We start from the raw sequence: 23,846 nt of genomic DNA, 5'->3' as shown, positions 1-23,846 counted from the left end.
ATTCTGGAAGTGTTTGTTAGGGCCCTTGTGGTTGGAGCTTTACTCGCCATCTAACCCAGAACTGTCACTGGCCTGGGGATATTTGATGGGACAGAGTCTACTCTAAATCTAACACCTTCTTCACCTACTCTGGGAGTTTCAGATGGAGAAAGTGCAGAGGGACACATTCCCTGAATCTAATGCTGTCATATATCTGTCCTCAGTATATTTTGTAGCAGCTTTCTGGCTGCTAAAATATAGACAGCTTGCTTACTTAGCGCAACAGCAATGAATGCTGGGTACACTGGCCAAATAAAGCACTGAAATCACAAAACCCACACACCAGGCACAGTGCAAACACAGCAAACAGGTACTAATGATATTAGCATAATGCAAAAGGCAACAGTTATTCTGGAAAGGCTTGTCAACTTATCCACTAAACAAAGGAGAGCCCAGACAGAAAGGCACCAGGTTCTGCATTACAAATAAACTAATACTAGCATTCCATCTAAATGATTTACTCTTGTTTCAAACTATTAAATATATCTCACTGATTGGCCTGAACTACAGAAAGTTCCAAACAAAATCTAAAACGTATAAAAAACAGGGTTCACATGCAGACTTCACTCTTGGACTCTCTTGAATGCTCTTCGAATCTTCTGGAGGCCTTCTGAGGAGACCAGCATTGGCTAGAGCCAGAGACCAGCTGATCATCCAGACAGGGGAAAAAAGCAGCTTCACAAACCCCGAGACAGAGCAACTGCATAAATTTACAAGAGACTTGGGAAGTACTGTAACCTTAAGGGACTAAATAAGATTAGAGGCAGGATAACAAAGTGTGGAGCTGGATGAACACAGCAGGCCAAGCAGCATCTCAAGAGCACCAAAGCTGATGTTTCGGGCCTAGACCCTTCATCAGAGAGGTCTGATGAAGGGTATAGGCCCGAAACATCAGCTTTTGTGCTCCTGAGATGCTGCTTGGCCTGCTGTGTTCATCCAGCTCCACACTTTGTTCTCTTGGATTCTCCAGCATCTGCAGTTCCCATTATCACTAATACAAGATTAGAGGCAATCCGTTTAGCAGTAAAGGTTGTTTAAACTTTGTTCCTAATAAAGTTGGGACTGTTTTTCATTGCTATTGGCTTGTACTTGTCTTGATTTGACTCACTTTGGTATTCTGGGACAGGTGGGCAAATTAATTCATAACATCCCAGTTATCTAAATTGCTTTACGGAGAGACTAGTCAACAGTTTGTTGGGGCAGAATGGGTGAGGTGGTGATTTCATCAATATCTAACCCCCCACGCTGAACTTGGTCTGAAAATCTGAAAAGCAGAACCATAGAGAGAGCTTAATTCTGCGTCTAACGCCACTCTCTATCTGCCCTGGAGTTTTAGATAGGGTCAGTTTAGTGGAGCTTCACTCTGTATCTAACCCTGTGCTGTCCCTGTTCTGGGAGTATTTGCTGGGAACACTGTTTCATTTGTGACATGGATCCCATGAAGATTATGGGACACAGTGCAAATGGAAATGCCTGGATCTAATTCCTTCTTGTGGATGGCAGAATGTCTCAAATTTGAATTGTGACAAATCATGGGGTTAAAGAGCCAGGGGCAGAATGGATACCAAATAGACTAAGAAACAGAACACAGTGTGGAGGTTAATGTGTGTTTCAGATTGGAGGAAGCTGCTGTGCTTCCACACACTGGTTCATACCAGAAACACTACAATTTCTTCTTGAATATAAATATGAACTGAATTTGGAAATAAACTGGATTTGGAAGTGAACAGGACATCAATTCAGATTTTGCAGATGACACAATTTGAGAATGCAGTAAGCGGGGTAGACAGCAATCGCGAATCTTACGAGGACACTGGGAATCTGGTCTGACCAGAGATTTATTCAGCCTCAGCAGTACATCGCTGCTCTTGCATTGTACCCCACAACAAATGAATGCTAACATTGCATTTGCCTTCCTAACTGCCAATTAAACCAGCCTGTTAACCTAAAGAGAAATCCCTTTGTGCTTCAGATTTCCAAAGACCTTGCCCGTTTAGAAAACAGTCGAGGCCTCTTCTGATCCCAGTGCATAATCTTCCACACTTTCAGCCATCTGCCAACCGAACCTTAATTCGATATTGAACGCGGACTCAATCCCGAGGACCTTTCTTTGTGCTTTAGACCTGGCTGCATCTGTCCAGAGACAGAGACACACAGACAGAAACACAGAGAGACAGTGAGACAATGAGAACGGACAGTCAACGTTTCGAGTCCGAACAACCGTCCTTCTGGAGAGTGGGCTTTGGATTTGATGTGCCGATGCACAATTTCTTCCAACTTCCAACTCTCTGTGCGTGTATTTTTCATTACTCTTATTACTATTATTATATTTGGCGACGCCAGGAGCCGGCTCTTTCGGTTTTCTCTTCTTAAAGGGTTGTCTCTTTAAATAGTCTATTCCCCTGAAGCAGCTGCTAACGGTCACTCGGGGCACGAGGCGGCCGTTAACCGCCATCTCGCGCGGGACCCGAGGCTAAAATGGCGGCGCTGACACGCGGAAAGGAAAAGCGCCGGTGGAGAGCGGACTGTGTCAACATGTCCCGTTCCCGAGGGTCAGGATCGTGGAGGTCAGGAGGAGGAGAGATTCCGCTTGGGGATTTCCTCCCCCCGCCTCAGTGAGGCTTCTTGTCGGTAAGCGGGCCGGTTAGCCGTTACCTCTGTTTTAAAATGCACCCCCCCCCCCCCGCCAACCTCACTCAGCCAGAGGGTGTTTGTTTTAATCTGGAGGATACAGTGAGGTGGCGGGCAGCTGGTGAAGGGAGATGGATGGCTGACCACCGCGATATGAGGACCGCACCTTTCTGTATCAGGCCGGCCCACTCCAGACCAGGAGGATCGCCGGTGGCTGAGGAAAGGAAGAGAACTTGGACCCACGAAGAATTGTAGGGTTTGGGATTCACTTCCTCAAACGGTGGCCCGGACCCATTCAGTTGTTAAATTTATATCTGAGATAGACTTTTTTTGGGGGGCTCAAAACAGGCAAATGGATTGAGTGGCGGAACAGGCTAGAAGGACTGAATGGCCTCTTCCTGTTCCTATGAAATTTGTTTACCAGGAATCTTCTTTTAAAATCTAATGGTGATAGCGTAATATGGATGGTAATTCAATTTCAAGGCAGGTCTTGTTCTGCTGAAATTGCTGGGATGGGGCTGTGTATATCTCAGCTTACAGTTACTGTTGATTGAGTCTTCTATATAGCATTGTGTTCACATGTTGAACTTTTAAATTTTGGTTCATGAGTCATTGATACCCCAAACCATGATATCATGTATTGCCCATCCTTAATTGCTGTTGAACTGAGTCATTTGTTGGACCATATGAGGGACCAGTTAAGAGACAAATGCATCACTCTGGGTCTGGAATCACATATAGACCAGACCAGGGAAGGAGAGCTGATTTTCTCATTTTTAAAAGGGCATTAGTGGATCAGATGAATTTAATGACAATCGACATGTGGTTAGATGGTCACCATCAAGCCACCTTTCTGTTCCAGCCTTTATTGAACTCAAATTTCACCATCTGCCTGGAATTTGAAGCTATTGCTCCAGACTGATGGCCAGGGGTTCCGGATCGCTAGTTCAGTGACATTGCAACTACCCTAATGCCCTGCTGTGGTGAAAGGGGGAACACAGACTTGTGGGGAGCAGGTATACAATCCATAATCTGCATAGTACACCTGGCAGGAACTGAGGATCTCGAAGTATTTTTCCACCATCACAAGATATGGTCCTGGTCTTTGTAAGGGCTTGTTCTTGGTGTCAGTTTATATTTTATACTAATCCTGAGCAGTTGCCTATTGTTTCTTCATTCAAAAATAAAGGTATTGAGACTGAACAGTAAAGTCATTGTAGTCCCACTGGCTCGTGAGAGAGAGAGAGAGAAAAACAACTGATGGTAGTTTAACCTGAGAGAGGAGGATTGAGTCTTTCATGGTAACCTCAGCCAATGCAGAAATTCAGCCCGCACTGGAGACTCATTCGATATTACAGACTAGCTTCCACACGACTGAGCTAACCAGTCGTGAACAGTATGGTGAAAGAGATTGCCATATTTCTGAATTAGAATTGGAATTAGTTTTTATTGTCGCGTGTACTCACTCGTTTGAGTACAGTGAAAAGTTTACAAACTGCCACTTTTGGTGCCATCTTAGGTACAAATGTATGTACCTAGGCACAGAATCTTCGTACAAAGCAGCAAGTCAAGAAGTTAAACGTTACAGTCCTTCTTATTAAAGCATAGAAAAACAAAAAAATTGAATTGATCGTTCAACATCACGATCCATCTGTAAGCGCCTGGCCATGCTGGGCTAGCACCCCACACAAGGGCTTGACCTCACCGTCACCACCATCCCAGGCTGCCTGTTCCCACTGTCACCACAGGCCCCTGGGAGTCGCTACCTGCTGAGTGCTCTGGGGCTGCTTCCCCATGTGGTGCTGTGGGGCTCCTACCTATGCTGCTGTGGGACTTGCAGACCTCGTGCTGCTGCAGGGCTCGCTGCCGCAGGGATGTGCTGCTGACGCCTACCACTGCAGTATTTGTCTCTGGTGCTGAGAGAAGACGAGTGAAAAAATGAGAGAAAAGGAGGAAGAAGAACAGCCGGAGCAGAGGAGCTCCGACAGGAGTTTCCTACTCCGCTGCCATCTTGCTGTGAGAGGGAATTCCGAGACTCTATTGTGAATAATTTTTCAAATAGGCAGAAATGATCAGTTGTGACATTGTGTTTCTCAATGTTGATCGAAACCTCTGACAATTGGTTACAGGTTCTTTGGTGGGGTTGAAACTTAAGGCCATCAATTAACAATAACCGGCCATGGCTGTGTGGTTCATGGAGACGAACATGCAGGATCTGAAAATATGGTCAGAAGCAGTGTTTTCAGCTCATTCCATGTCCAATCACCAATCTGGGCTATCAGTTTAAGTTAACAACAAATTGCAGTTTGGAGAAAATCTTGAAGTATCCTTGCAGAGCCATACATCACCAGGTGAAATTGGGGAGAGGACCTATGCTTTGGTTTCCAGCCCATAACTGCCGTGATGTCGAGGTGCTGGTGTAGGATTGGGGTGGACAGGGTCAGAAGTCACACAATACCAATGTATGGTTGGAACGTAGCAGCTTGCCATCTGCTGAAGGGGCTATGCTCTCTGAAAGCTTGTGTTTTCAAATAAATGTGTTGGACTATAAACTGGTATTGTGATTTCTGACCCATAACTGCTGAGTACCAATTGGTGAAGCCGTTCATTTGGAACCTGCAAATTGATTGAGTCACTGAGTCCACTGGAGCAACAGTTTTCTCAAATTGCTGACATAGAATGCAACAAGTAGGTGCATATGAGGTATTGTTTGTCCAGTTTGCATGTGGCATCATTGTGGCACTGGAGGAGGCCCAGATTGGACATGCCACCAAGGGAATGGGTGGAGGGTTTAAAATGGCAACTAGAAGAAGTTGTTGATTATAGCATAGAGAGCGTAGATGCTCCACAACTTGGGTCAACGAGTCTGCTGTTGGTCTCACTGATGTAGAGGAGATCCCATTATGAACAACAGGTATAGTAGATCGGGTTAGAGATGTACAGACGAATCCCTGTCAGATTGAGAAAGATTGTTTGGGGCATTGGATGGAGATGTAGGGGCCGGTGTAATACCAGCTGTGGTTACAGGAAAAAGTGCGGGGTGTGTGGAGCAGACGAGGCAGTTGCGGAGTGGGCAGTTCCCATAAAAGGCAGATAGGGGTGGGGAGGGAAATATCTTTATGGTGGTGGGGACAGATTGGAAGTGGCACAGGGTGATGCGCTGAATGCAGAGGTTGATGGGGTGGTATGTGAGGACCAGGGGGATTCTGTCTTTATTTTTGTAGGGGCAGGGGGGTTTGAGGGCAGAAATGGCTGGAAATGCAAGAGATTTGGTTGAGGGCATTATGAATCAACGGAGGGGGGAAGTTGCAGTCCTTGAAGCAAGAGGACATCTAGAATGTCCTGGAGTGGAACGCTCTATCTTGGGGACAGATGTAGCAGTGGCGGAGAAATTGGGAGCAAGGACTCGCTTTCTTGCGGGAGGGTGGGTGAGAGGAGGGATAGCCAAGGCTTTTTAGCGATGGGAGTTGGTGGATTTGAAATAGATGGCGGTGCTGGCACGGTTATCAAAGATGGAGACAGAGAGGTCCAGGAAGGGAGGGACGTGTTGATGTTGAAATTGGATTTCATTTTCGCTGTGGGAGTTGGTTAGTTTTGAATTTGTTTAGCTGCGGATAGAGTGTGGTAGGGTCTGGGATTCTTTTCTTCACATGGTGGTCAAACCAATTCACTTGTTAAATTTAAATCTGAGATGGACTTTTTTTTATAGGTGAAGCAAAGCATGTCAAAGGGTATGAGGTCAAGGCAGGCAAATAGAGTGAAGCCACAGATGAGCTGTGATCTTACTGAGTGACTGAACAGGCTTGAGGGGCTGAATGGCCTCCCCTCGTTCCTGTGAAACCTGTTTACAAATTTATGAGAAATCTTTGGTAAGATCTAATCATGATTAAATTCGTAAGGATCACTAATCTTTTCTTAGGATGGATTCGCTCGGCTGAAACTGCTGGGATGGTACTGTGTATTTCTCAGCTTACAGTTACTGCTAACTGAATCTCCCATAAGTCACTGTTTTCGCATGTTGAAAAATATATGGCAGCAGCTCCCTTCCTGATCCCACCCATGTTAAAATTTTTAAAAGTTCATGAGTCATTGACAGCTCTAACTCAGCTACCATATATTGCCCATCCCAAATTGCTGTTGAACTAAGTCATTTGTTAGACCATATCAGGGGTTAGTTAAGAGACAACTGCATCGCTCAGCATTTGAAGTCTAAACTCTCTCCAATTTAATAATATCATACAGTAGGGTGATCAGAACTGTACAGAATACTCCAAAAGTGGCCTCACCAACGCCCTGTGCAACCTTAACATGACATCCCAACTCCTCCACTCCATGGTCTGAGCAATAAAGGCAAGTGTGCTGAATGCCTTCTTAACCATCCCATTTACCTGTGATGTAACTTCAAAAGAACTGTTTACCTGAACCCCGAGGTCTCTCTATTCAACAACACCACCCAAGGCTCTACTATTAACTGTATAAGTCCTGCCATTAAACAAAAATATAAATTGCTAGAAAAGCTCCACAGGTCTGGCAGCATCTCTGGAGAGAAATTGGAATTGACATTTTAAGTCAAGTGACCCTTCCTCGGAACTGCTCTTGTTCGTTTTACCAAATTGCAATACCTCACCTTGATCCAAATTAAACTCCATCTGCCACTCTTCAGCCCATTGGCCCAATTAATCAAGAATCAATGTAATCTTTAGACAACTTTCTTCTTGTCTGCTATACCACTAATTTTGGTGCCATCTGCAAACTTACTAACCACACCTCCTAAATTGTCATTCAAATCATTTATATAGGTGACAAACAATAGTGGGCCCAGAGCTGATCCCTGTGAAACGCCACTGGCCACAGGCCTCCAGTCCAAAAAACACCACCACCCTCTGTCTCCTACCACCAAGCCAACTTTGTGTCTGACTGGCAACCTCTCCAAAAATCTCATTTGATCTAACTTTACTGATCAGTCCACTATTCTCAGAGTATTTCAAGGCTTCACTCAGGTCCGTGTAGACAACATCTACTGCTCTACCCGCAATCGTTTTGATTACATCTTCCAAAAAACTCAGTTAAGTTTACTAGGCGTGATTTAATTGGGAGAAGTAGGTCATTCAGTTCCTTAAGCTTGCTTCACCATTCAGTAAAATCATGCCTGATCCAATTGTAACCTCAAATTCACACACTCACCTACCTCAATAACACTTTCAACCTTTTGCTTACTGTGAAATATTCTCTCACTTCCTTAAAAACATTCGAGGACTTTGCTTCTAACAATTTTAAGGGAAAAAGAGTTTCAAAGACTCACTTCTCAGTAGGTTAATCACAAATTGTGCAACAAAAATAATGAGGCATCCTTGTTGAACTGTACATGAGCAGGGAATATTGGGCTGAGACCGTGAGCTCTGGCTTCCATTCTGTAATTGCTGAGTACCAGTTGGCTCGGCCATTCGCTTGGAACCTTTTAATCAATTGAGTCACTGAGCCCGCTGAAACATTGGTGTCCCAAATTATTCACAGAAGGCAACAAACTATTGCTCCTGTCCTGGCAGGAGATATTTTAACAGTCAGGCTGTTCAATCCCAAACACAGCTGCTGCCCCAATCCCTGTCACCTTCGTCCACATTTGGCATTTTGCTCATCAGCACACCAATGCTGACAGTGATCCGTTGACGAAGGTTATGGTTAGTCCAATACTCATGCACTAAAATGACTTAGACTGCTGCTGGTCTACACTTGTGTTTCTCTTTTTCAGACATTTTCTTTAGAGATAATAAAATGTGAGGCTGGACGAACACAGCAGGCCAAGCAGCATCTCAGGAGCACAAAAGCTGACGTTTCGGGCCTAGACCCTTCATGCTCTCTGATGAAGGGTCTAGGCCCGAAACGTCAGCTTTTGTGCTCCTGAGATGCTGCTTGGCCTGCTGTGTTCGTCCAGCCTCACATTTTATTATCTTGGAATCTCCAGCATCTGCAGTTCCCATTATCTCTGATACTATTTTCTTTAGAGATGTTACTTCAAAACTCTGGAACAGATGAGATTCATGCTGGGCCTCCTATCTGATTTGCTTTGATTTATTCCTGTCATGTGTACCAAGGTACAGTGTAAAGTGTTGTCTCATGTGCTTCACAAACAGCTCATAACATATAAGTGATCAGGGTGACAATGTAGGATACAATGTATGCACGCTCTCACTCACGCACACATACTCCCTTGCACGTGCACACCCACTCACTCAAGCACACGTGTGTGAACACATACACACTATCTGCCTCACTCACAGTCACACAGATCTGGCATTCACCTATGCACTCCATCAACAAACACATTGAATTAGACCCGATTAACATTGCAACACACAACCAGAGCTTGTACCTACCGGAAGCAGCAAAACCCAGACCATATAAATTCGAACTAGAATGTGACAACAGCACTTCACATGAAGTCCCACTGCACTGAGGATGTCACCTAGTAAGGGACAAAATGTCGACCATCAAACCGCCCAGTTTGGTGAACATGCCAAAATCTACACACATACTCAATCTTTCTTTCTCTCAGTCTCCCTCACGTGCGTGCGCACACATATACGTATAAATCTACGGGGCGAATTTGCATTTGCAGAGTTGCATTTTTAGTTTTGGCAAACATCTGTAGCTCAGGTTGTGGATGAGTTTGTTGACTTGCTCGCTAAGCTGGCTTATTTTTGTTCAAATGTTTTGCCATTGTGCTAGATGACATCATCAGTAAAAAAATGTTATTCTACGCCTCTTGGAATTTGTACTGTCCAGTCTGTTATAGTGAGTACTGCCAGTTCTGGTTTTGATCTGCATGGTTTTTGTACATGGGGTCCAATTCTATATGTTTATTGATTTGAATTATGGGTGGAGAATCAGTCAAACATATAGAATTGGACCACGTACAAACCCATACACATCAAAACTGGAAATGACAGTACTCGTTGTCTGACCTGAGATGCAATTTTAGGTTTGTTAAATCCATGTATATCAGTAGTAAAATCATTGATCTTTTATTTATAAATTCTGTATCCTCATACCCCCCTCTCTCACTACACCTGCTGAAGGAGCAATGCTCCAACAGCTAGTATGTTTGTAAAAACCAGTTGGACTCTAACTTGGTGTTGTGTGATTTTTGACCTTGGCTAATGAGAAGGTAAAGAGAGAGATCAATATTAAGATTAAGGAGGCGTAATCCGAAGTCTGATAACAGCGAAGAAGTTGTTCTTGAATCTGTTTGTACAGATAAACAAACACTTAAACCTCTGCCTGACAGAAGAGGATGGAAGAGAGTATAACCAGGGAGGAAGGGATCTTTGAGGGAGGGATCTTTGTGAGCTGGATGAACAAAGCAGGCCAGGCAGCATTAGAGGAGCAGGAAAGCTGATGTTTTGGGTCTGGGGGAAGGAAAGCGGACTCTGAAATAAATAGAGAGAGGGAGAAGCGATAATGGAGGGTGAATAAAGGAGCAGATAGATGGACAGAAGATGGACAAGTCAAGGAGGTGGGGATGGAGCCACTGAAGATAAGTGTAGTTAGGGAGTGGAAGGGGGTTGGTCAGTTGAGGGAATACAGACAGGTCGAGGAGGTGAGGGTGAGGCTAGTAGGTAGGAAATGGGGGTGGGTGGTTTGGTCAGTGAGGAGGGAGGAGTGGATAGATGGGAGAAAAGACGGACAGGTCAAGGAGGTGGGGGTGAGCTGGGCTGGTCTTGGGATGAGGTCGGGGATGGGGAGATTTTGAAGCTTGTGAAGGCCACATTGAGACCATTGGGTTGCAGCGTTCCCAAGCAAAATATGAGGTGCTGTTCCTGCAGCCTTTGGGTGGCATCGTTATGGCACTGGAGGACAACTAGGATGGACATGTTGTCCAAGGAGTGGGAAGGAGTTGAAATGGTTTGCAACTGGGAGGTGCAGTCGTTTGTCACGAACCGTGCATAGGTGCTTCACAAATCGGTTTCCAAGTCTGCGCGCTTGCTATCCCCAATGTAGAGGAGGCAGCATCAGGAACAGCGGATACAATATACCACATTGTACAGATGTTCACCTGCACATCTACTAATGTGGAAGGTTTTCTTGGGGCCTGGGATGGGGGTGAGTGGGGAGTTGTAGAGGCAGGTGTAGCACTTCCTGTGGTTGCAAGGAAAAGTGCCAAGAGTGATAGGTATGGCGGGGAGTGTGGAGCAGACGAGGGAGTCATGGATCGAGCATTCCCTCTGGAAGATAGATAAGGGTAGACAGTGAAAAATGTCTTTGGTAGTGGGGTTCAGATTGCAGGTGGCGGAAGATGATGCGTTAAATCTGGAGGTTGGTGGGGTGATACATGGGGACCGGGGGATTCTATCTTTGTTATTGTGGGGAGGGGTTGTGAGGGATGAGTTGTGGGAAACACGAGAGATGCGGTCAAAGGTGCTGAAGGGGCGATTGCAGTCATTGACAAACAAGGGCATCTGGAATGTCTGGGATTGGAATTTGTCATCTCGGGAACATGGCAAAGGAATTGGGAATAGGCGATGGCATTCTTGCAGGAAGGTGGGTGAGAGGAGATGTATTCTAGGTGGCTGTGGGAGTTGCCAGCCTTGAAATAGATATCGGTTTCCAGGTGGTTGCCAGAGATGAAAATGGAGAGGTCCGGGAAGGAGAGAGAGGTATCGGAGATGGTTCAGGTGAACTTAAGGTTGGGGTGGAAGGTGTTTGTGAAGTGGATGAACCATTCGAGCTCCTCATGGCAGCATGATGTGCACTGATAGAGTCATCGATATAATGGAGAAAAAGGTGGGGGTTGGGTTCAGGGTGGCTGGTAAGAGGGACTTTTCTCTGTATCCTACAAAAGAGGCGGGCATTGCTTGGGCCCATGTGGGTACCCATGGCCACCCTCTTTGTTTGTTGGAAGTGGGAGGAGTTGAAGGAGAAGTTATTAAGGGTAAGGAGGAGTTCGGCTAAGCGGATAATTGTGTTGGTGGAGGGGGACGAGTTGGGCCTGCAGGAGACCAAGAAGCGGAGGACTTTTAGGCCATCTGCATGTGGAATGCAAGTATATAGGGACGGGATGGCCATGGTGAAGATGAAGTGTTGAGGACCCAGGAATCAGAAGTGTCAGAGGGGGTGGAGGGTGTGTGGGTGGTGTCATGGACATAGGTGGCAATTTCCTGGACCAGTGGGGAGAAAAAGGAGTTAAGTGGAGATAAGTTTGGTGGGGCAGGAGCAGGGAGATACAATGGGTCGGCCAGTGCGATCGGGTTTGTGGTTTTGGGAAGGAGAGAGAAATGGGGTGTTGGGGAACGATGAAGTTGGAGGCTGTGGGTAGGAGGCCACCTGAGGTGATGAGGTTGTGGATGGTCTGGGAGATGATGTTTTAGTGGCGAGGGCTGGGACATGATCAAGGGGGCGATTGGAGATCTGCCAGAGAATTGGAGCTTGGCCTTGGTGACGTAGAGGTCAGTGAGCCACACTACAACTATGCCATCCTTATCTGCGGGGTTTAAAGTGAGGTTAGGGTTGGAGTGGAGGGCTGCACATGCTGCGGGGGAGAGATTGAAGTGGGTGAGAGGGGTGGAGAGATTGAAGCAATTGATATCTGGATGGCAGTTGGAGATGAAGAGTTTGAGGGAAGGTGGGCCACCTTGTGGTGGTGTCCAGGAGGATGGGGTGTGTGAAGGGGGTCAGTAGAAGGATGGTTAGGCTCGTGATTTTAAAAAGTAAGCACGGAGGCGACGGAAAAGCTGTTCGATCTTCAGGTGGGAGCGATATTCGTTGATGTTCGAGTGGAGGGGGATAAAGATGAGTCCTTTACTGAGGACTGGGTGGAAGGGGATAAAGGGATAAACTCCTCCCACTTCCTATAGACAAAGTGGGTGGCTGCTGGTACCCGCATGGGCCCAAAATATGCCTGTCTCTTTGTCGGATATGTGGAACAATCCCTCTTCCGCAGCTACGCTGTCTCCATCCCCCAGCTCTTTCTCCGTTATATCGGTGCTGCCTCATGCTCCCACAATGAGTTCGAACAGTTCACCCACTTCACTAATACATTCCACCCCAACCTTAAGTTCACCTGGACCACCTCCAATACCTCTCTTTCTCCTTCATGAAACTCTCCTATTTCCATCTCCTGGCAGCCACCTGGAAACTGATATCTATTTCAAGCTTACCAACTCCCATAGCCACTTAGAATACAGCTCCTCTTGCCCACCTTCCTGCAAGAATGCCATCCCCTCTTCCCAATTCCTTCACTTCTGCTGCTTCTCCTCATGAGATGAAGCATTCCAATCACGGATGTCCTCATTTTTCAAGGACCATAATTTCCCCTCTGCAGTGGTCGAAAATGCCCTCGACTGCATCTCTCATTTCCTGCGACCCTTCCCTTTCCTCTCCTCCATTTCTGAAGAAGGGTCTAGACCCAAAATGTTCTTGCTTTTCTGATGCTGCCTGGCCTGCTGTGCTCATCCAGCTCTACACCTTGTCATCTCAGAGACCAGCATCAACAGTTCTTACTATCTCTGATCTTTAATTATGTTGGTTGCTTTCCCAATGCAGCAGAAAGTATCGACTGTGTCATTGAATGGGAGGCTGGTTTGCTCGACGGACTGGCCTGTAAGGTATCTGAGCTATGGACATTACTGCTCAGTGGAGCTCCTAGCAGATTTGCTGCTTGTTAATTAATTGAATATTTGGTGTGAGTGAATATTTCACAACACAATTGCTCTCTGAACCTGGACTGAGTTGCCAGGCAAATGTTTTTTTTTGCAGCAACCGATGTCCTGCAACATATACCCAACTTATTCAGAAATGTACAATGAATTATTGTCAAAGTTTAAATGCAATATTAAAGCAATGTACAATATATATATATATATATATATATATATATGCCGCAAAATTATGAAGCTGTTGAAAGTTGTGAAGAATAAAGAGAAAAATGCAGACTCCCTGTGGCTCTGCCTTTCTGGGTCACTGGGATTCTTATCCTTGTTATGATTCTTCAGTCGTTTTACGAACTCAGCTTGTCAATAAAATGTGTCTGACTGTCAGTACATAAAGCAATCTCATTAACATAAACATGGACAATGAGGTTAAAATCAAATGGAGAAAACAGGCAGGAGATATACTGAGTAACTGACATATACAGGCAGAGTCTTGCATGGAGCATAAATATACTGTTAATCCCGTGAGACTGAATGCCTGCTTTGCTGTTGTCAATTCTATGCAGTTCTCTGCAAACTGATCAGTATTCACGGTTGAGAATTTATCATACCACATGTTGAAATATTTCTTTTGTTATAGCAGTGTCCTGTTTATTTCATTGGCCAAATTTCAATCTTCTGACTGAACACTGTACTATGAAAACCAGAATATGTTTAGCAATTGTGTTTACTTCTTGTTGGAAGTACACATCATTGATCCGTGGGGTGGGATATTGCTAAATACACAGGCAGAAAATCTAAACCTAAAGATCAATGTGTCACAAATTATGTTTAATTTGAAAAGTTAAATAATCAAAGCTGAACAATAAACTTCTGCCATGTATGTTCTTTTTCTTCACTTGTGCGATTTAAGCGTTACTGTTTAGACCAGCATTTATTGTCCATTTCTAATCTCTCCTCTGCTGCATTCTGTCTCTGTCACGCTCCCACGCTGTCACTCAACATATCTTTCATTACCTCCCTTCTCCCCTCTCTATCTCTCTCGCTCTCGTTCTTACATGCACAAATCTTTAATCTCCTGTATGCTGCAGGTTCTCTTACACACACAAATCTTTAATAATCCATCACACTGCATTGCCATCCATCTTCTTCCAACTCCTCCCCCACCCTGTGATCCCTTTGGGGATGTGCTGTATCACATCTGGTTCCTCAACTTGTTCTCTTTCTGACGCTTTCTTTCCCTCTCGCTAGCGCCGTCCTTCTCTCTCTGCCTGAGCTTACTGCCAGGATCACCTCATCTGCTTCCAGTGGAACTGGATGATTGTATACTTCACTGTTGATGCAACAGCTGACAGATTAACAACCAACAATCTCATCAAGATCATACCCATTTTGTTTAAAACAATTTCTCAGATAGAGATCAGCCTTAAAATGACAGCTAATTTGTATGTGAACGTCATTTACTGAGCTTGGTGAGTTAAACCATAACACAGTTTTACTCTCAATCTGCCATTCTTTGTTTTGATCATGTTTCCTCATTTGAACCCCAGTGTCAGCAGATTTTTGAAGAAATGTTTTAGATTTCCAATTTCTTTAAGAATGAGAAAGAGCTTCCTGATAACACCCAGAATGACCTGGGGGAAGACTCTCCTTTGCATTTGACCCCTCCTCTCTTTTTTGTGGCTCTTCCGACTGAAGTTAAAGGTCTTCATCCTGGATCGCTGTCCCTCACCTGCTGAGTCAGAGCTCTGGCCCCTGTGCTGCCACAGTCCGTGAACACCTGGAATCTGTATTTCGTGGCACGTTTCAGATTGCTCAGACATTTCAGGCTCGGTTCTTTGCCCTGCCCACATGACCAGCTTGCTCTTCTCCTGATATTCTCCAGTTTAACGCTAAATCTTCACCTCAGTGGAAACCTGGGAAGGACGGGCGCAGGAAATGGTGAATGTTGTAGGTTCAGCGTCACACTGTCACCTGACTGTGTGAACTGGCAGGAAGGTGCAGACCCTAGCAATGGGCTCAGTGGCCAATCTCCACACCCACCACCTCTGAATGGAAGCTAGGATATGGGTCCCTGATACATCAATATCCAACTGTACACATGGCGAGAGCATTCCTGTGGTTGTTTCCGAGAACAAGGATTGGTGTGAAATGAAAAACAAATAAACATGCAGCTAATAAGCAAATCTAGTGTACAGCAGATTATATTGGGGAAGGAGTCACGTGGATAATTATGGGACTATAAGTCCATTAGATACAGAAGCCAATATGACACATTGGGTCTGCTCTCCTATTCGATCATGACTGATGTATGTCTCAACCCCATTGCCCTGCCTTCTCGCTGTGACTCTCGATCCCCTGACTAATTGAGAACCTCTCTATCTCTGTCTTAAAGACACTCTGACTTGGGCTCCTCAGCCCTCGGCAGCAATCGGTTCCGCAGATTCATCACCCTCTGGCTGATGAAATTCCTCCTCAACTCCATTCTAAAAGCTCATCCCTTCCCTTCACTTGCAGGCCCATAGGAGCGTAAAATAGTGGAAGCAGCAAATAAACAATCTGGACTAAGCTAGCAAGTCGGGTGTTGTTTGAAGATAGCAGCCTGGACAACTAGTGTCAACCATATACATAAACAGCAGTGAATTGAGGATATGTATTGAAAATTAAAGTTACGTGCGCTTTACTTCAGAACTCCAGTGAAGTGGCATCAAATATTTACTTAAATGGCAAAAACAGGCCATGTCAGCGAAGAGACAATCTAACCACTTTTTCTTAGTGTTCTTGAGGTATTACCAGTGCTGATTATCCCATTATCCAAAGTGCTGGGGATACCATTATCTGGAATCTAAACTTAAGGAGCCCTACAAACACTTTGGCTCCTATGGTGTTCTATTTTGGTGCTCTTACTTGAAGTAAGTGAATGGTGAATGGGCCAACGTTTGGCAGACGGAATTTGACGTGGGTAAGTGAGAGTTTGATTTTGGTTGGAAGATTAAAAAAAGTGACATTCTCTAAATGGAGAGATGCTTTGCTGTAGAAAGATCTGAGTGTTCTTGTGCATGAATTGCAGACAATGAGTACGTGGGATGTGTGTGTCGCTAGTATTTATTGTCAGTGCCTTGTTGGCTTTCAACTGAATGGCTTGCTAGGTCATTTCAGAGGGCAGTTGAGTGTCGACCACATTGCTGTGGGCCTAGATTCACGTAGGCCAGACCAAGTGAAGATGACAGATTTCCTTCCCTCAAGGTAATGAGTGAAGTAGATAGGCTTTCCCTAACAATGATTTCAGAGTCCATCAGTAAGCTCTTAATTCCAGAATTTTCCTATTCTATCGAATTCGAATTCGATCATTTGCTGTGGTGGCATTTGAACTCAGGTCCCCTGGAACATTGGCTGGGTTCCTAAGTGAATAATCTCACTGGGCTGTTAGCTCCTGATGCTGAATGGTCAGTACTTCAATATTAATTGGTAATGAAATTGCCTAGGAGAGAAACACAACAGGATTCTGTTTTCCTTTGCCACTCATTATTACTCGGTTGCTTAAAATGTGTGACTTTTTATTTCCCTGTTTTGTTTAGGATTTCTTGTGTTTATCCTGATAAAACATTTGGGCACTATATCCCATTGTCACCAATATTCAGCCATCTGCTAACAGTCTGATCAGTTAATCATTGATTTGGTTTGATTTGTTTTATTATTGTCCTGTTTACCAAGTGAAAAGTATTGTTTTGCCTGTTGTTGAGGTAAATCATACAAGTATATCCAGGTAATACAACAGAATGCAGAATATAGTGTGACAGCTACAGAAAAGGTATAGAGAAAAATGAACTCTAATGCATGACAGGTCCAGTCAGTAGTCTGATTATAGTGGTGAAGAAGCTGTTCTTGAATTGTTGCTAAGCGTTTTCAAACATGTTGTATCTTCTGCCAGGTGGAACAGTACATAACTGGGGTAGGAGGCATCTTTGATAATGTTGACTGCTTTCCCAAGGCTGTGGGAAGTGTAGGTGGAGTCAATGGATGGAAAACCAGTTTTCATGTTGGACTGGGCTGCATTCACAACTCTCTGAAATTTCTTGCTGTCTTGGGCAGAGCAGGTGCTGTACCTTGCTGTAATGCATCCAGAGAGACTGCTTTCTAATGTGCAGCTTCAGAACTTGGTAATCATTGAGGGGACTTGAACCAACTTTGAACAGAGGGATGAAGGAATGAGAAATCAAAGGTTCAGATAGATTTATATAACTAAATACAACTAAGTACAAACAGGATAGAAGGAGAAAATAAATTAGATTTCCTAAAATTTACGTTGGTTCTAACGTCAGGTCTGACTCTTAAATTCGAACAACAAAAGATTCTTATTTGATTGTATTAAGTTTAAGTTGCCATAGCCCCAGAGCATCACTGGGCTCCTTTCTTGTGAAAGAAAGATGTTGGGATGGTGGCTTAATTTGTGGGCCACCATGCCTCCGATGAAGGAAGAAAGGAGCGTCCTTCATGGTGATCTTAGCCAGTGTGGGAATTAAACCCATGCTGTTGGCTTTGTCTTGCGATAGCAAACCAGCCACCCAGCTAACCGGCCCCCCAGTATAATGATGAATATGCCAAGGCAAAAAACAGAAACAAGTCGTCGCAATTTTACCAGTCAGTGGCAATTGTTTGTAAAATGTTCAACAACAATGACGACCATCGCAATGAGCACTAAGAGACTGAGGCAGAGATACACCAAAGTCACCAAGGCATGATTTTATTCTGTGCAAGGAGAAGAAACCAGCTTTGATCACCTGTGTGTTCAAGTGCTGACAGGCTGACAGAAATGATCAAGAAGCAGAAGGCATCAACCTCCTTGCTGTAGAGACACCCAGTGTTGGAACGGTTACAGTGAGTAACAGGGATGGGCTGTGTGGTTACTTCGTATGAGGAAATATTATAATGCTTGGGTCTGTATCCATTGACGCTGGGACAAATGTAACATTTAATTGGTTGAAACATGCAAGCTCTTACAGGATATGCTTTATTTTTCATTAATGGGATGAGGGTATCACTGATCGGCAGCATTTATTGCCCGTCCCTAATTGCCCAGAGAGCAATTAAGAGTCAACCACATTGCTGTAAGTCTGGATTCACATGTCGGTCAGAGCAGGTAATGATGGCAGTTTCTTTTCCTAAAAGACACTCATGAATCTGATGAGGTTTTCCAACAATCGATAATGGATTCACGGTCATCATTTAGGCTCTTAATTCCAGATATTTATATAATTCAAATTCCACCATTTGCCATGGCAGCAAATGAACCCAGGTCCCCAGAACATTATCCAGGCCTCTGGATTAACACTCCAGCGATAATACCACTAGACCATTGATTAAAAAATTATGCTGTAAATCGGAAACGGAATTTGCTGAAAAAAGCTCCGGTCAATTCTGAGGAAGGGCACTAGACCAGAACGTTAACTCTGATTTGTCTTCTCAGATGCTGCCAGACCTACTGAGCCATTCCAGCAATTTCTGTTTTTGTTTCAGATCTTATGGGACTTGACAGTGCAGATAGTGTCTCAAATGTTTCTTTATTTTTCAATAAGTCTAGGTCGTCAGCCTAAAACAATATAGTACACGTACTTGCAACTGAGATGAAGGCAGTAGATTTTTCTGTCGTTCCTTCATCAGACTGTAGAATTCGGTTCCCTGGAGAGCAGTCAGTGTTGGATAATTGATTTTATTTATGATGGAGTAAGGCAGATTTTTGACTGACAAGTGCGTAATAAACAATTAGAAATAGACTGGTGTCATGTGACTCTCACAACTGACTGGAAAGGGATATTGTTTAATGTAAGTCACTGACAGAGAGGCCTGTCTATCCCTGATTAGTTGCGACCCGCGGCAGACAGTTCTGCAGACCAATCCGCAAGTCTGCTTTGTGAAGGGTTTGGGTGATGAGTTCAAACCGAGCTGGCTGTCGCCTGTTACTAATGGAAATTACACACAACCAGCTCCATAGACAGGTTCATTTGTGATTTCCCCACACACTTAAAGGGCTTCTCGCAGCAGTAATATCGAAACTGTATTAACATCATCAGTGCAGACCTCAAATGATACACCTTTGTTCCTACTTGAAAGATTTGAATGTACTTTGTTACATTCGTATTCTGATTCTCGGATCTTCAATAGAAATGCTTTATGGAACATTGTCAATTAATACTGACATGTATCTGTTACGCTGGATCTGTATAAAACATCGGTTAGGTCACAGCGAGAGTATTATGTGCAGTTCTGGTAACCACATTCTAGGAGAAATGTGATAGCACTGGGAGTGGGCGCAGAGGGAGATTTACCAAGATGTTACCTTGGGGGCTGGAGAATTTCAGTGAGGGAGAGCAATTCGACAGACTGGGGATGTTTTCCTTCAAGCGGAGGATATTGAGAGGGGGGAGCATGATTGAGAAATACAACATGATGAGGGGTGTAGATAAGGTAGTCAGAAGAAATTTTTCCCCCTTGATTGATGGATCAGAAGACAGGGGGATTGAGACTTAAATTTAAGGTGAGAGGCAAGACTTTCAGAATGGATGTGAGGAAAAATCTTTGCACCTGGAATCTTGTACTCACTGCCTGTAACGAGTGGGAGAGGCAGAAACCCTCAACACACTGAAGAAGAACTCGGATGTGCAGTTGTGATGCCAAGGTTATGGGCCAATTGCTGGAGAAATGGGATTAGAGAATACTTAGGTGGCTTTTTTTTTCCCAGCACAGATTCGATGGACAGAAAGGCCTGTTTCTGTGCTGCAGCCCTCTGAATCTGTGACATTCAATTTTTTAACTTCCACTCACACTCAGCATTGCCCAAAAGCATTTCCTGTGTATGTCCACTGTTTGCTATTTTGGTTATTTCTGCCCCTCTGGCGAATAATCTTGTAGAAGCTTCGCCTGTTCTGATGAATTGGCAAACATTCATCTTTCCACCCAACTCAAACGCAACTGAGGAATGTTTGCTGCACACTGGGGACTGAATGTTCAAATGGTTGAATGGTCATGTTTGACAACGCATATGTAGCTTTCTGTCAATGCCCAGGAGTTATATTCTATTGAACGTTGTTGGCATTGTCTGTGAATCAAGATGAAGTCGGCCAATTCAGAAACAAGTAGGCAAGTTAAAATGGGACCATAAGACAAGCTTAAAACCTGAAGTACCGTCAAACATTGAACAGTCTTTTTGTAACTATCAAATTGGACAAAAATTAAACCAGCAGGTTCTACTACCTGTGTCTATTTGCAAATGCGAGGAAGACTTTGAGATACAAGAACATGTAATTACTTGTTGATGTGTGATTCGCCTTTCCTGTCTCCATGACTGAAACAGACTGGCAGAATGGGGAAAGGACAAGACATCCATTAACTTCTGTTTGATATCAACAACTGTAGTTTCCTGCAGAAAAATGTTCACAGACATTGATGCTAAAGGCCGCCGTATATTCAAGACCAGTCACTCGACTTCCCAGTCTCAAACCTTTCCTCCGACTGCTGTACAAATAGAATAGTTCCCCTCCGGGGTGAATATCACCTTTCCAGGAAATCATAATGTAGTTCCCACTTGAACTCTCATCAGAATTTAAGAGCACTTTGATCATTGGTTGGGCGAGTTGATCTGTCACATCATTTTATAATAATTAGTTTTACAAATGCACTTGCATCTCCTTTTTTAAAGCAAAACACTTGACTGAGAAAGGTGCAGAAGAATACAATTGCAAAGGGCAGGGAGTGATCTGACAGCAACAAGTCTCAAAACAAATATACAACACATTCCACCATAATGTCTTAAAAACTTGGTAAGAACTTAAATGATATCATCCTACATCGTACTATAACAGACAACACAATATAATGTTAGTCTTCAGTGAAATAATATTCTTTATTCATAGAAAAGTGCACCATGGCGGGTGTCATAAATGCTTCACACTTTATGGCAGGGGACTATGACAATACAATAGCACCCTGGAAAAATAAACCAACAACGATATTTGAAAGGCTGTGTAGGTAGGTAGGTAGAGTTGCAATTCACCTTAAACGTGTGCGAACTCAGTCTTCTATTCTTGATGTTTCTTGTGTAGACCCAGACTTGATCAAATGGTATCACATCGGTAACTACCCTTCTGCAAATGTGAGCAAGTCTCTGTACGAAAATAATGGAGAAGTTGTGAGAAACACCAAAGTCTTGACTCAAGTGACACCTTACTCCATTATCAATGCAGTGGATCAAAGAGAAGATGGTTTTGGTCCTGGAAGTGATGTAAAACATAACCTTCAAATGGAGGAGGGCAAGGGGATAATAGTCACCTAACCCATAAGTAACTGTCCCATTGCTGTTGACTGAGAGGGGTTAGACAGGTGAAGGACATAGTGTTTATGGCCAGCTCCCAAAGTCAGGTAAATTAACAGAGGGGAGGAAGGGGGAAAGAGACTCGGAGGTGAGCCACACCATATCTCTGGGAGCGAGCGGGAGACTGTTGGTCCCAAAGACTACCAGCGACTTCCACCAAATGCCACAGCATTGCTGGGAAGTGGGAGCGTGCTGGCTACACATCTCTATTTTTCAGAATAGCTCTGAGATGGTAAAAGAGTTTGCATGCACTCTGTGGGTCGCAGAATTCCTTCCTTTGCCCAATTAACAATTACAACATATCGAAAATGCCGCTTCTCAATAAACTCTCAGAAAGTTGCTGTAAGTGGCTAACTACCCATATTTGGTGACTGTGATCACTTTGCAAAATCAGAGATTGACATTCTGGCCAATTGATTTGGTGTTTACTGAACTATCACAAATGGATTAATTCAAATGAGGGAGAAGTGCATTGAAAGACGCACCTCTGACTTGTATCTGAATGGGGTCAGTCCATCCTGATATTCTCCGTGATAATTTTTCTACCAGAAATAAACGTTCACATATGTAACTTGCTTGAACTCTCCTTTAAGGGTTTTAATTATAAAAATGTTTCACATTGCCCTTCAGGAAGATCTGTGTCACTACATTTGGAATTGTAGCAAGAGTGTATCCATGTGATGGATCTTGATAGCTGCGCGTCACCAATGTTGTCTCCCCTTCAAAAAACTTGCAGTGTGATGGATTCAGAGACACAACCAGCTTCGGCAAATCATCTGAGGTACAATTAAAGCATTTTATCTGCAGAATATCTTTAACTAAATTGCCTGAACCTGTTACATTAAGCGGACCTAATATGCACTTTATTACAAAAAGATTACACACTGATATGGACTCGGTTACAGAGGACAGTGCCTGGGAGCATTGAGTTTTAAAAATAAATCTTATTGATTGAAATTAATCAAAGGTACATAGGACACCTGCTTTTATTAGCTGAGCATTTAAGAGCAGGGAGGTGATGCTGAGACTGTATAAAACGTCGGTTAGGCCACACAGTGAGAGTGCTGTGTGCAGTTCTGGGAGATATGTTAGCACTGGGAGAGGGTGCAGAGGGAGACTTACCAGGATGTTACTTTGGGGCTGAAGAGTTTGTGATGGAGAGATTGGACAGACTAGGATTGTTTTCTGCAGAGCAAACCCAGAGGAGATTGAAAGGGGATGAATGAAGGATCAATGACTGAGGGTGGGGGTTGAGGGGTACGGTAGCTGCATAGCTTGGAGGTAAAAGGCAGGTGGTTTAGAGGGAATGTGAGGGGAAAAACCTTTTCACCCAGAGGGTGGTGGAGAATCTGCAACTGACTGCCTGTAAGTGGGAATGAGCCAGAAACCCTCATTACATTGCAAGTGTAGTCTAAATCCTTCTTCAATGCCGAAGCTATGGGGCCAAATGTTGCGGAGATGAAATTACAGAATAGTAAGGTGGTTATATTGAACTGGAGCAGATCTGATGATTTGAACTGAGTTGGCCATGCTATAGATCTCTAGGACTGTGTGTCTCTTTTAATCTTCTGATGGCAGTAACATTTTTATGAAGTTTCAAACAACAGATCCTGATCATGCAACATTTTCAACATGGTAGTTTTCACGTTACTACTTTGTGCTGCCAGGAAGTATAAACAGCAAATCTGCGCCACTTCATGATAGACACAAAAAAATGGATCTGACAAGATTAACTTTCAAAAATGGTGTCTATAAAACTGTACATGAATTTCAGCAGGTTTGTTTCTGCTCTTTCGAAATCAATTGATCTGTTAATCAAGTGGAAATGCATTAACAAAGTAAATTTAATGTTAAAAAATTAAATTGTTTTTTAAATTCTCATAATCACAGATATCCTGCATTTCGACCAGCTCATGGAAATGAACTAATGGGAAACAATAAAGGAATAGCTGAATATCAATATTTTCCTCCTTCCAAATGTGAAGACATAGATGCAAATTTCTGTAGCTATCCGTTTGGATGGTTGAGGCGTGAGAAAGGAGTGTGATATTTTTGTATGATAGGGGAACATAATATAAATTGGTGTAATGCTTGTCAGATGTTTCAAGTTGAGGTTTAACAGGCATTACTGCAGAAGCTTTTGGTGACAGTTTCAGGCAAGG

The 23,846-nt window shown here is 43.8% G+C and overlaps 2 protein-coding genes and 1 long non-coding RNA gene across 13 annotated transcripts in view; 1 reads left to right on the top strand and 2 right to left on the bottom strand.

Moving 5' to 3' along the window:
• The window catches only part of LOC132207190 (histone H3-like), a 913,943-nt gene that overhangs the window by 696,608 nt on the left and 193,489 nt on the right, over nucleotides 1-23,846 (bottom strand). The gene's annotated exons all lie outside the window — the stretch shown is intronic.
• The window catches only part of LOC132207166 (Fc receptor-like protein 3), an 86,456-nt gene continuing 64,627 nt past the window's right edge, over nucleotides 2,018-23,846 (top strand). For 2 of the 11 annotated variants that reach the window (XR_009443345.1, XM_059642347.1), the window contains exons 1-2: nucleotides 2,023-2,670; nucleotides 22,315-22,465. The gene's annotated coding sequence lies outside the window, so the exon portion shown is untranslated. Of the gene's footprint in view, nucleotides 2,671-22,314; nucleotides 22,466-23,846 lie in introns of all 11 variants that reach the window. The other 9 variants (XM_059642353.1, XM_059642352.1, XR_009443346.1 and 6 more) reach the window with 7 other exon arrangements.
• The window catches only part of LOC132207279 (uncharacterized), a 61,428-nt gene continuing 58,779 nt past the window's right edge, over nucleotides 21,198-23,846 (bottom strand). The window contains exon 3 of the long non-coding RNA XR_009443415.1: nucleotides 21,198-21,477. This is a non-coding gene — a long non-coding RNA (uncharacterized LOC132207279). The remainder of the gene's footprint in view (nucleotides 21,478-23,846) is intronic.

The sequence above is a fragment of the Stegostoma tigrinum genome, chromosome 44 (assembly GCF_030684315.1).
Source record: "Stegostoma tigrinum isolate sSteTig4 chromosome 44, sSteTig4.hap1, whole genome shotgun sequence".
Lineage (NCBI taxonomy): Eukaryota > Metazoa > Chordata > Chondrichthyes > Orectolobiformes > Stegostomatidae > Stegostoma > Stegostoma tigrinum.
Note: the sequence above shows the minus strand (reverse complement) of the source record. Positions and strands in the feature narration are given on the sequence as shown.